This window comes from Pseudophryne corroboree, chromosome 6, assembly GCF_028390025.1.
Source record: "Pseudophryne corroboree isolate aPseCor3 chromosome 6, aPseCor3.hap2, whole genome shotgun sequence".
Classification (NCBI taxonomy): domain Eukaryota; kingdom Metazoa; phylum Chordata; class Amphibia; order Anura; family Myobatrachidae; genus Pseudophryne; species Pseudophryne corroboree.
In genome coordinates, this window is record NC_086449.1 from 23,620,948 (window position 1) to 23,634,900 (window position 13,953).

Consider the following 13,953-nt stretch of genomic DNA (forward strand, 5'->3'; position numbering starts at 1 on the left):
ATTCTGCCCACTTCCTAGTGAAGTGGGCAGAATGCAGAGATAAATCCAGGGAATCTGTGGTCCCTGTGGAGGGTCGCAGGGCCTAATGATGACACGATTATATGCTAATTGTGTCCTTTTAGCCCATCCACGTGTGCAAATATGGTCCAATCACAGCATTTTCCATGCTAGTGGTGAGGCCTAATGACACTGGTGGCCTGGCCCCACCCCCGTCTCTGCCCACATGAAGGAAACTGAGTGACAAATAGAACCATTGTGTTCCGGAAAATGTGACAGTTGGTGAACTGCAACATGTGATCTGCCAAGTGGTCTGTAAACTGAGAAAGTTATTTGGGCACATCAGCTAGTTTCTTTTAATAAAGCTACCATAATCTGTAGCACTAGTTACTTTATATCAAATTTAATGGGTACTTATATAGTGCCATAATATTACACAGTGATGTACAGAGAATATTTTACCATTCACTCTAGACCCTGTCCCAGTGGAGCTTTCAGTCTAATGGTCTGATTCATAGATGTACGTAAAGCCAATTATTTATGTACATTTCCGGTGTTTGTGGGACAGCACATGTGCCTGAGCCATTCTACTTATGTGTAGAACAGTTCCTGTGTGCTTACATGCAGTGCACTGCTCACGTCAGTCTGATTGGCAGGCTGCGGCCATTTGGGAGCAGTGAGGGTGGTGGTGCTGGGCAGCATTCTAGAAAATGGGGCATGTTGCCTCAGTTCATAGGCAAGATGAGGCCAGGGTCTGTGTCTTCCCGTCCCCGCCACCTTGAACATGGGGACTGCGATGGGGTCCAGTGTGGCCCCACCATTTGCAAACCTCTTCACGCATACAGATTTGTCCTTGCTCATCACTAGTGTGATTCTTAGCACCAATGATTTGTTTGATACAGCAAGTGAGCATGCACATAGACCCTTGGAAATAGTCACACCCGCGCTCCATAGAAAAAGCATAATGCAACCGCGGGTGCAACTATTCATACCCAATCATGGGTAGGAGCATAGGCGTGCGCAGGGGGGGTGCCTGGTGCGCACAGGCACCCCCTAATGTCCGGCAATCCGATCTCACATGACTGATGCAGCGATCGCCAAGCAGGCTGATTACTGTCCCCTCTACGCTGCACCCTGTCAGGACTGCATTACTGACTGGACGCCTGGGTTAATCAAGGGTGCCACTGCCACCGGCTTTCAAACTCCCGGCTCCACCTCAATGGACAAAAACAGCGTGATGTGACGTGATGACATCATGCTGCTCGCACGCCCACCCGTCACACACCCACCTCTCTCCTTCTATTCTATGACAATGCCAGCCACTGATGAGGAGCAGCATGCAGCCAGCGTTCCGCTCAGGAAGACAAATTCAATACTGGCAGGCGGTCGGCGGCAGCATTGACACGTAACGCGTTTTTCCATCAGCAGCAGTACTAGTCTGCGACTGTCAGTGTCAGTGAGTGACTGTAGCTTGCAGGGGAAAGAGAGGGGAAGCCAGACCAGTCTGAGGAGAAGCAGTGTAATTGCAGTGAGTGCCATCAAGGGTGTTTGTTTGGTGCACACTACAACATCTGACAATGCATCTGAATTATTAGAATTGGTACAAGGGTGGATATTTTATATTACGTTGACCGTCAATAGATGGTGCTAGACACACCCAAAAGGCGGTGCTAGACACACCCCTCCAACAGTGCACCCCCTAATAAAATGTGCTGCGCACGCCTATGGGTAGGAGCTGCCACGATGATTGAGCATGTGTGTACACATTGTGACATGGATGAGAAAGGACTCATATGTATGTACGTATGAGAAACAACATTCAATGGCAAATTCAAGTTTTTATAAATACATACTTATTTATGTACGGTTCATTAACAACCTATTTATGGTGTGGGCATGGGGAATCGGTGTTCCATAATGCAAGGACCTTGCATTTGCCCACCTCCGTGAACCAGGACTCCCATTGGCATTGCCATCTGCCCAATACATCTGGAGGAGAACCTAATTTATGGAACACGGAGCTCCGAGTGAACTGTGAACCAGGACCCCAACAATTGTTGCCGTTGCCACACGGACTTGCACTTTACGGGAGCCGCTCTAAACGGAACACAGACTCGGTAACCACATCCAATTGGATGAACTATAACACCTTGGTCCGTATATATGACTGTACATATGCTGGTTTTAATTATGATGATGGGTGCCTAATATACTAGCTGGTGGCAATATTACGAACCTTTTTGTCCACTTGAAGTCATCAGTGAGATAATTTATATCTTAGATTGCATGTTTTTTAAATTGTATAAGTCTTTCTTAATCTATTATTAAATATTTACTTATTTAGATCTTACTGTGTCAATAGCGCTGTATACTCTTTTCTATCTCTCTGGGAGGATGCTTATACATATGCATTTTTGGGCAAAAGTAGAGTTTAGTATCGGGGACAGCAACAGTGTAGCATAAATCACTGGGAAAATGGTGCGGCGGCCATTTTCCTGGTGTTTTGCGCATGTGCAGTAGGGAACTTGCAGGGAAAATGGTTGCCACACCATGTTCCCTGAGACCTGCAAGTGCTCTAGTGCTTATTGTCCTGAAGATCTGTGCTGCTGCCTAGAGAGGAGGATGCGTGGACAGACACTGCGCACAGAACCCCTCCTCTCTTAATACACCCCTGGCCTGATGATCACGGTAAGTCACTTTGCAGGTTTTCTCTCTGGTGCAATGACTGAACGCTCAGGTCCACACACACAGTAGACTTGGTAGGAATATCTGCTGCCACTGGGCATTTGCAGCAGCTCCATTCAGCTGTTTATAATGCAAGTAATGGCCACTGGCCAGACTGTGGGTAAAAGGCAGGTTTCTGGGAAAATGTAAACCCCCCTGCGTTTGCCAATGTTCCTGATTACCCAGGATCTGGCTCTATGGGATGGTGCAGCTGGAATCATAGTTCTCTTGCTGAACATGCAAATCATTTCTCTATACACAAATTAGGACAACATACAGTATACCCTTGTTTGTGGCTGGTGGTAGCGATGCCTTTATAACATGATGTAGTGTAATTATATCCAGAGACGCGGCAATAGGCACAAGTTGTACAGTACAACAAGTGACTGTATGAAAAGGATCTAATGCGCCTCTGACGTTACAGCTGCAGTAATATCTTATACCAGCGGGTTACTAATATGACGTACACTTCCTTACTGAAACAATTTGTCTCTTTACAGAAGTTTAGACAATTCACAAAATGCAGGTATGCGCACCCCGGGGTAGTACGGGATAGTTGTTCAAGTATTAGTTTTGTATGCAAAGCGTTCGATATTCAAATATTCAAATATTCAGATCCTTCCCTTTAGATCAGAACAGAGTTCCTCTTTGTTCCCTCAAAGAAACAGAGATGAGGGAATATATAGTGAAGTACAATTTTATTATGGGTGTAAACAACATAAACAGGTATTATACAATTCCACCAACTTGTAGTGGGGAAAATATGCGTACCAGAATATGTGGGGTCCCCAGCGATGGTTACCCTTTAGCACTTATGAGGTGGTAAACAGATACCTCCCGGGATCTCAGCACTGTTCCTCTTCTAGCTGTGGTAATCCTGGGTACTTCCACTCTTACTGGATCTGTCGCAGTCTGTCCCACAGCACCAACGCGTTTCTGCTCTCAGGGAGCCTTTCTCAAGGTGTGTGGCGGCTGCAATTACACTGCTCCTCCTCAGCCTGGTCTGGCCCCCCTCTGGCTCCCCCGTACGTTTCGCATTTGCTTCGTCAGGGATCCTGACGAAGCAAATGCGAAACGTACGTAGGGCCTGAGCGTCCTACGTTCCTGTCTATCATGTCTAATTGAAATGTACATATTTTACTATAAGTGCTTACTATATTAATGGAAACTATAGCAGTGTATTATTATATATCAGTGGAGCGATCTATGGCAAATGTAAATAGGTAGAGATTACTGTGATTACTCAGTATCGAATTTAGACTACTCATTATGAGTCAGATATATATGCAAGAATAGTCTATTCTGAGTATCATAGACAAATGATCTCATTGCCTAGACGACTACATTATTTGGCTATATACAATGACTTCCTATTGGCTACAGCACGTGTAATAGCCAAAGGATTCCCAAATATAACAGGGAAATCCACATATGGCTATCTGTACATCTGTATACTAATAAAAACCCTTCAGTTGATTTACTGTGTATGATATGGGCATGAGGATTTTGATAAATCCAGAACGGAACTAAATAATTTAATCATCTGCAACTACATATACTAACTTCTATATATATATATATATATCGGATTACCACAAAATATTGTATTTATTTATTCTAATACAATAGGACCAGACATAAATAAGTGAGAGATTTGGGGAAATTGGATTACAATATATATGGGGTCATGCCGTCTTACGAGTCACTGTAGGGATCTGGCAATACTATATGAGAGATCTGGTGATGCTAATGTATGAATTATTTATATTCTTTTGAAAATACACTCACCACTTTAAATATGAAATCATAATATGTTACAGCATTACTGAGAGATAGGTGGATTTACATCTGACACTATAAGTGAGAGATGATCCACTAATATTTATTGTGGCAACATATATGAGTGACACTCATCACTATTATGAGGTAGATGGATTTTACATCTGACACTATAAGTGAGAGATGAACCACTAATACCCATTGTCAAGCTTATGTGAGTGACACCAGACACTATATGAGAGAAGTGACTGGCTGACCTAATACATATGTGAGGTATATCTCTACTTTGAAATCTGATATTATATGCAAGAGGTACTCTAAATCACATCTCACCATACATATATCTATATATATACTCTTTCACTAGCCTACGTGTCAGAAAAAAACCCACTATATGACTCAGTGACACCAGACACTATATGTGAGAGGTGACTGGCTGACCTAATCCATACGTGAAGTGTGTTTTCACTTTATTCTGAAATTTGATTCTATATGCAAGAGTTACTTTAAGTCACACTTCACCATACATATATTTATATATATCTTCTCACGATTCTATAAGTCCGAGGAGGGGGAAAGAAAAATCCTTTATATATATATAAATAAATATTTGACAGATTGGTCCTATCTGCACTATAAACGATTTTTGGATTAACAGGATCTGGATGTTACGATGACCTCCCGTTAAATGCACTTTATGGGAGATCATACAATAATAGTTGCATAATACAGACGATCACTGTATTATAGAGTTCTTTACAACATCAATTTTGGGCAACTAGCCAATGTTCTTGACAGGAGTATTAAAAGTGATACTTTGTTATAAGTTTATGATTAACAAGGAATACAATTGTATCTAACCCTCCCCTTAAGTAACATATTACAATGCCCATAGAAGCACATTGATAATAGGGAAGCCAATCCCGGGCCATTTTTTCAATCCCGGGTATCGGGATTGAAAAATGGTCAATCCCGGGATTGGCTTTAGACTGAGTCCGGCCGCCCCCCACGCCCCGCCTCTCCCGCCCTGCAGACATTAAAAAACCCGTACAAATCTGAACAGCCAGGTAGCAGGTGAGGAGGAGCCGGCGGGTGAGTGCAGCGGAGCCGGGAGGAGGCAGCGGGTGAGTACAGGGTGAGCCGGGAGGAGGCGGCGGGTGAAGACTGCCATACTTTCCAGCTCGGTGGCTGCTGAAAGCGCAGCGTGACCTCACAGTCACAGGTCACGCTGCGCATGGGGAGACAGGAGGAGGGAGCCGGGCAGCGTCTGAGCGTCCTGAGGACGCTCAACGCTGATCCCTCAATCCCTGGGATTGAAGCTTCCAATCCCGGGATTGAATCCCGGCCGTTTTTGTTTGGGCCTAAATCCCGGGATCCCGCCGATCCCGATCCCGGGATTGGCCTCCCTAATTGATACTATACTCTAAGAATATATATATCATCTCCTGTAGCAGATAAACAGTATAAGGGTTCTGTACAAGAGACAAATTATAGAGGACAGGTACGAAAGAGACGCTCAGAGATTTTTAATAATTGTTTATTGTTTATATTTTTCTTTAATTCACAGTGTTGTGTCATTACACTAATGTTTAATATTTCGCAATAGTCAGACTTTGCAGACATGTAATAATAAAAACATGTCTTCACATTCATAATAATTTTTAAGATAAAAAATAAAGGTTATATTTTACTTAAATAACTCACTACCTTGTGCACCGGAAACAGATCCTTTCTCCTTTTTTTCCCTTAACATTTACTATAGGTACTCTTGCCTGATCTGTGGTAGCACCCCCACTTTATGTATGACCGATTTTTATGGTATTTAGATTTGGGGTTTTGAATTATTAACCATATATTCATATGTGACAGATATTGTTATTCCTGTGCAACAGTTCCCCTCTTTTTCCCCCTTTCCCTTATGTATGGGGGTGGTATGCAGGAAATGGGCTTTACCAGGAGTGGAATGTTGGTCCAGGAGGTGGGCACTCCCAGGAGGATGAGGAGGGTGGGGTGGGTCCAGGAGATGGGATCTACCAGGAGGATGAGGTGGGTCCAGGAGATGGGATCTACCAGGAGGATGAGGTGGGTCCAGGAGATGGGAGCTCCCAGGAGGGGGAGGTGGGTCCAAGAGATGGACACTACAAGGAGGGGGAGGTGGGTCCATGATATGGACACTACCAGGAGGATCAGGTGGGTCTAGGGGATGGGCACTACCAGGAGGGTATGGAGGGTCCAGGAGATGGGAGCCACCTGGAGGATGGGGTGGGTTCAGGAGGTGGGAGCTACCAGGAGAGTGAGGTGGGTCTAGAATATGGTCAAAACATGTTTCTACTATATATTATTTACTGTCGGCCCTCCTGTATTCCAGAGTCATGCAGTTATGGGGGCTTATGTATTAGCCTGTGAGATGCTGACACTGGTGAGATTCTGGTGAGTTTGCCCATATTTGGCAATCATTTAAAAGGCAAGACCAGGTTGGTGTTGTCTGTCACGGCTGAGGTTATTTGTGAACACGGTCTAGGTCTGGTCTCTGGGTCTGGACTTGAGAGTTGTGGACAGAATTGCGCAGGCTTAAGATATGATTTCCTCATGCAGACGTGGCAGTTGACTGAGGAATATAGGAGAGGAAGTGACCAGCTATTTGGGTACTGAAACACTGGTGGCGTGAACCACCAGTGCAATCGGTAGCTGGAGGGTCCCCGAGAACGGAAAGTCTATGAAGACCAGCATTAGGAGGGCTGGGAGTTACCAGCAGACAGATTGGCAGAAGGCTGGGTGGAACAAGCACAGCAGGTTTTCCAGATGCTGGATGGAACCAGTGAAGTAGAGTTTGCTAAGGATGCTGTGTGGAGTCAGCAAGGCAGGTTTTCCGAAGTTCTGAACGGAACCAGCAGCACAGGTTTTCGGAGAATGCTGTGTGATGTCAGCAAGGCAGGTTTTCCGAAGTGCTGGACAGAACCAGCAGCACAGGTTTTCTGAGAATGCTGTGTGATGTCAGCAATGCAGGTTTTCCGAAGTGCTGGACGGAACCAGCAGCACAGGTTTTCTGAGAATGTTGTGAGATATCAGCAATGCAGGTTTTCCGGATGCTGGTTGGAACCAGCAAGGCACAGATGAGGCGGTGGTATTCAGAACAGTCTTTAGATGCACTGGGATGGCACACTTATGCCCCTGGACACGCTGAGATGTAAATACCGGTATGGCCCTTTAAGATCAGCCAAGGAGTCAGCTAGTACTGAGATAGGATTAGTACTTAATCACTTATAGCTGGAGATTCAGGAGCTCTACACAGACTGAAAGACAACAAAGCACTGACAGCTTACCTGTGCTGGGACTTGGAATTTATGCCTCCTGCTCTCTGCTGACTGGCTGAGGGATTCACCTGACCAGGAAGTGATTCCGTAATGGGACCAGGAAGGTCATCTGACCAGGAACTGGTTTTGTAGGGAACTCCGGCGTGGTGAGGCCTAGGCAGTTTGCTAAGGTCACCGGATTTATTGGCGTTGACAGGGGAGCCACAGTGTAGCAGCTGACCACGCAGGATGCCAGGAGACCGCACACATGACGGAGCACGCCAGGGCTTGCAGCAGAGGTTAGACAGAGCGCGACTGGGTAGCGCTGAAAGCCTCCGTTTTGTGATTTTGCCCTTTTAATAATTGGTGCTTTAAAAATACGGTCTGACTCGCTGGACATTATATACTTTAAGATACAGGCACTGGACCCACTGTAGTTTACTGAGTATGAGAATGGACTGAATGTGACATTACACATGTGACACTGGTCTCTATAGGGGCTGTAACAACAGTACAGACAACACAGCCAATATAATATAAAAAGATGTAAATGACCCCGACGTGATTTGAACACGCAACCTTCTGATCTGGAGTCAGACGCGCTACCGTTGCACCACAAGGTCCCTTACAAATCCTGGAACCGCATATAACATTTGCAGAGAGAGTTAGATTTGGGTGGGTGATTTTGTTTCTGTGCAGGGTAAATACTGGCTATTTATTTTTACACTGCAAATTAGATTGCAGATTGAACACACCCCACCCAAATCTAACTCTCTCTGCACATGTTAAATCTGCCTACCCTGCAGTGCACATGGTTTTGGCCAACTGCTAAAAAAATTTCCTGCTGCGATCAACTTGGAATTACCCCCTTTGAGTGTCCGCCTGCATATGGCACTACAAGTCTCAGCATAGATAACCTTTTTTTTTTTTTTTTTTTTTTTTTTTTTAGACAACAATTTCATTATTATTATTTGAAATAATCATCATGACAACGTATACATTTATAATGAATACAACGATGACGGCATTACAGAAAAATAGGTATAACAATTTAGAAGTTATGTTACAGAAGAAGTATAATTCCCATATAAGGGAATCTAAGATAAAGGAGAGAAAAAGGAAATAACTAAGTAATTCTAGCAATATATATCAGAACCCTCCTCAGTTTAACAGGGAGACTTGACCAGATTGTGATTAACATCCGTAGGAGAGCTAGTAAATATATAATAACTCTGGTGTAATAGAAGCAGATATCCTTGTGAAAAGCTATAACTAACTAAACTTAGTTAGAGGCCAACATCGCAATTCTCACCATAGAATCACACAAAAAATAAAATAAAACAAACAATAAAATAAAAACAGAATAAAACTACATGAAAGGGTATGGGAGGGGTTTGAGGGGGGGAGGGGAAGTAGATATTCGTGATACCAAATAATTAAAGTTTAAAAAACTCTCAGTTTGTCCTGAACCCAGACTGAAACCAAACACATTATTAAGTTTAATAATACCTATCAGGGGGTTAAGAAGGTCGTTTGCGTGAATATGCCTAAGTAAGGTTACGCAAAAGTTGCCATTCTGTGTTTTCAAAAAATTTCATAATGGTATTTTGTGTGGAGAGATCCAAGGAAGAAATAAAAGGTTCCCATTTCGAATGAAATGTCTCTATGTTTTTATTTAAATCTGGAAAGGTATCTCTCCTATCAAAGTACATTAATTGAAGTAATTTTTGTCTAACTTCTAATATGGATGGAGTAGTCCTAGATATCCAATGAACTAGGATAATTTTCTTGGCCACTGTAACTATAATCGTTAATAAAGGCAGAATGGTTGATTTGCGGGTGCCTAGGGCCCAACCCCTAAAATCAGCTTAGAGACAAGCAGAAGGATTTGGGAGAAGGTGGAGATCGAACAAAGAATTTATGTAATTGAGTAATTTACTCCAAAAACATTTGATTTTCCCACAACTCCACATGCAATGGAAAAAAATCCGCTCTAGAAACTCGGCATTTCGGACAGGAGCTATCATTTTCAGGGAACATGTGAGCTCTCTGAGATGGAGAAACATAAGCTCTGTGTGTTGTTTTTAAATGTACCTCTTGTAAATATGAGGATTTCAAATGCTTCAGCGTCGTTTAAAAATTACTAGTAATGTCAGCGGAACTTTGTATAGTTGCTATGTCAGAATGCCATGCTTTTAAAAGTTTTGACCATGCCGTTGACGTAGTGGTAGGGGAAAGAAGAGAATAAAGCAATTTAGTGTGGTATGGCATAGATTTTAGAGCATTAAATAAACTATTTAGAGGATCTGCAGAAAGGGTATAGCGAGTGGAAGGAGTCAGGGATAGTGCATAGTGTCTAGATTGTAAATACATAAAAAAGGTCCGATCAGATAACTGATACGAAAGTTTCAGTTCGGAATAAGAGAGTATAAGCCCTCCAGGGTCAAAAATTTGTGAAGCTAAAAACAGACCTTTCTGTTTCCAATTCAAATAGTCGGCATTTGTTAATGAGGGTGGGAATGAAGGGTTTCCCCATAAAGGGACGTAAGGAGATGAGAGGTGATTTCTGAATAATTTTTTGTTAATTGATTTCCATGCCAAATAAACATCACGAAACAGTATGTTCTGTAAAATGGTAGGTGGAATGTCCCCTTGTTTAGAGTGAAGCAAGGCACTAGGAGCGAATGGAGAGAAGATGGCACAGTCTAATGCTAGATCAGTGTAAGTGGAAGAATTTAGTATCCAATCATTAATAACACGAAATTGTACAGAAAGAAAATATCTATGGAGATTAGGGGCGTTCATTCCTCCTTTGGAGCGAGGAGACTGAAGTTTATCCAGGGCGATTCTAGGGCGTTTTTGATTCCATAAAAAACGTGAAGTGAGACTATCAAATTTGGAAAAATCTGATTTGGAGAGTCCAATTGGAAGCATTTGAAGGGCATAGAAAATCTTCGGAAAGATAATACTCTTAACAATAGCTAAACGGCCAAGAAGAGAAAGGGGTAGGTTCATCCATGCGTCATATAGGGTCGAGATTTTTGTAATAATCGGAGAAAAATTTAATTTGTATAAAGAAGAAAGGTCAGAGGGAATATTAACACCTAAATATTTGATACTGTCAACTTTAGTAAAATGGGAGTGTATCGAGGAAAAAGAGGGCTTGGCTGAACGAGGACTAGGCACAGTAAGTAATTCAGATTTAGCGATGTTTATCCTGAAGCCCGCCACACTCCCGAATGAATGTATCAGGGACATTACATTGGGGATCGCAGTATCAGGTCGGGAGAGAAATAATAACATGTCATCCGCGAAGAGAGCCGTCCTCAGAACAACATCGCCAATTCGAATACCATCAACAAGTGGAGAATTACGGATAGAAACCACAAGGGGTTCAATTGCTAGCGCAAACAACAAGGGGGAGTGTGGACACCCTTGACATGTGCCTTTATATATGGTAAATGGAGTAGAGAAGTAACCGTTACATAGAAGTTGGGATTTCGGGGAAGTATATAAGGTTTTCAATAAAGAAATAAATGAAGCAGGGTAACCGAATTTCTCTAAAGTCAAAAATAAATGAGGCCATGTTATGAGGTCGAAGGCCTTTTCTGCATCCAAAGTTAAAACTACAGTGGGGGGGGAGTCGCGAAAACTAGGAGCATTCAGATGTTGAATAGTAGCTAATACCCTTCTAACATTCCGAACAGAGTGGCGTCCGCAAATGAAACCTGTTTGATCAGGATGGATAACCTGCGGTAGAGAGAACTTCAATCTATCAGCCAAAATTTTTGTCAGGATTTTGTAATCTAAATTTAAGAGGGAAATGGGACGGTAGGATGCAGGGTTAGAGAGGTCACGACCTTGCTTTGGGAGGACTTTAATAATGGCCGAATTAAAATGAAGGGGAATCGTGTTAGAATCTATAATATGATTGTAGAAAGCCGTCAGGTATGTGTCTATTTTTGGAGCTAGGTGTTTATAGAATTCTCCTGACAATCCGTCAGGACCAGGGGCCTTGGAGGTTTTTAACTTAGAAATTGCCTGTCGGACTTCTTCGCAGGTGATCGGAGCCATCAAGGAAGGAAAATCTTCCGCCGAAAATTGTGGAAGTTCTGGGAAGTCCCAAGCTTGAAAAGGGGATTGAGTACTGAAAGGAGAAGAGGGTGAGGTAGAATGAGGAGAATATAGGTTTTCATAATATACTTTCATCATATCTGAGATTTGTTGAGGATCAGTGGTCAATGCGCCCTCCGCAGTTGCTAATGGGTGTACTATCATAGGAGTGACAGTGCCTTTTAAGAGGTTTGTGAGCATCTTACCAGTTTTATTTCCAAATTTGTGGAATTTATAGTCAATCTTAAATTTGTATTTATCTCCCATAGAGGATAATAATTCATTAAAGTGTAATTTTTGTGTAGAATAAACGTGTTTATTGGCAAGGGATGGATTCATCTTATAGGATTGATATGCATCTGTGAGAGCTCGTTGGGCAGATAAGTAGGATTGTGCATATTTTCTTTTAAGTGCCGAGGTATAAGAAAGAATTTCGCCTCGTAAAACAGCCTTGGAGGCTAACCAAAAAAGGGATGGGTCAGAATCTGCATGAGATTTATTAGTATGAGAGTAAGTATCCCAGGCAGCGTCTAACATATCACCAAATTTAGAGGATACTATTAATTGAGATGGGAATCTCCATTGAGGGGGGGGTTTATTTACAGGCCGTATGAGGAGTGAGAACCAAATCAGGGCATGATCGGAAATTGCTATTGGTTCGATGTCAGAGTCTGTGATTTTCGGAAATAGTTGGTGAGATATAAAAGTGTAATCGATACGTGAAAGAGTGTTGTGTGCAGCAGAAAGGCAGGTATAGTTTTTGTCCGTAGGGTGTAAGTCTCTCCAAATATCTACTAAGTGTAAGGATGAACATAAATGTGAGATACCTAGTTTGGGAAGGTGAAGGGGAGCTCCAGAGGAGTATGAGCGGTCTAAGTAAGGAGAAATAATTAAATTAAAATCTCCACACATAACCAGGTTACTATGGGCATGAGGAATGAGTTTGGAGAGCAGTAGCTTGAAGAATGTTTTGCTATAAGCATTGGGCGCATATACATTGCAAAAAATATAAGGGATATCATATAAAGTGAGTTCGACAAGGAGGAGCCTACCAGCAGGATCTGCATCAATTCGTGTTACCACAATTGGTACATTACGCTTGGCTAGTATGACTACCCCGCGTGCCTTGGAATTAAATGGGGCGTCTGCGATCAAGGACCACTGAAGCATTTGAAGTTTAAGTGTTTCTAGGTGAGTGAGATGTGACTCCTGTAAAAAGATAACGTCCACATTTTGTTTAGTCAGATAATGAAGAATTTTGCGTCTCTTAGCAGGAGAATTTATACCCCCAACGTTAAGGGAACCTATTTTGATTTCAGTCATTTAAAGCATAGAACATAATACTAATGAGTAACTGGGAGCAGCAAGCAAGCAAGAGATCAGTACATGTATATCTAGCTGGAATGGGGAGAGGAGGGGGAGGGACATAGGTAAAACAAAGCAAAATAATAACAAACCAGAACAAATAATGAGTAATGTCTGTATAACACAGACGGAAATCCGGTAAACAGATTACAAGCAACATTGAGCACAAATACTGTGGGATTTCGACATAGTGCTCCGGTAGGCAAAATCACCACATAAGACTTGGTATACAGAATAGAGACCAATAAGCAAAAGGCTGAGACATTATCATTGAAATTGAAAAAGAGCAGTCATATTAGGTTTACAGCTAGAAACATATAAATATAACCACCTATATGAAAGGTAAGATACGGGTAAACTGAAGTAGTAGTAAGGTAAGCAGAGTACCCCCAAATACACCTATGCAACTTGAGAAAACATAAAAATATATATATGCATTTAACATCATACGACCATCACATCACAGCGGTGACTCCGTCTTGTAGTGAGTCATAAATGCAGAAACCTAGAAAACCAGAAAACGACCATCCAGCGGGTTCTTTGGCAGGAAAAGAAGATTTATTTAGAAGCGACAGGGAGAGGGGCATCAGAAATATCTTCCCAGGTGTCTGAGGCTTCATCATGAAGATAGGCCAAGGCGTCATCAGGAGAGGTAAAATCCAGCGGTTTGTCACCTCCATAA

The 13,953-nt window shown here is 42.5% G+C and overlaps 1 non-coding gene across 1 annotated transcript; it reads right to left on the minus strand.

The window, feature by feature from the left end:
- Positions 1–8,344: 8,344 nt before the first annotated feature.
- TRNAW-CCA (transfer RNA tryptophan (anticodon CCA)) lies at positions 8,345–8,416 on the minus strand. The gene has a single exon. It is a non-coding gene; the product is annotated as a tRNA-Trp (tRNA).
- Between the last annotated feature and the right edge of the window lie 5,537 nt (positions 8,417–13,953).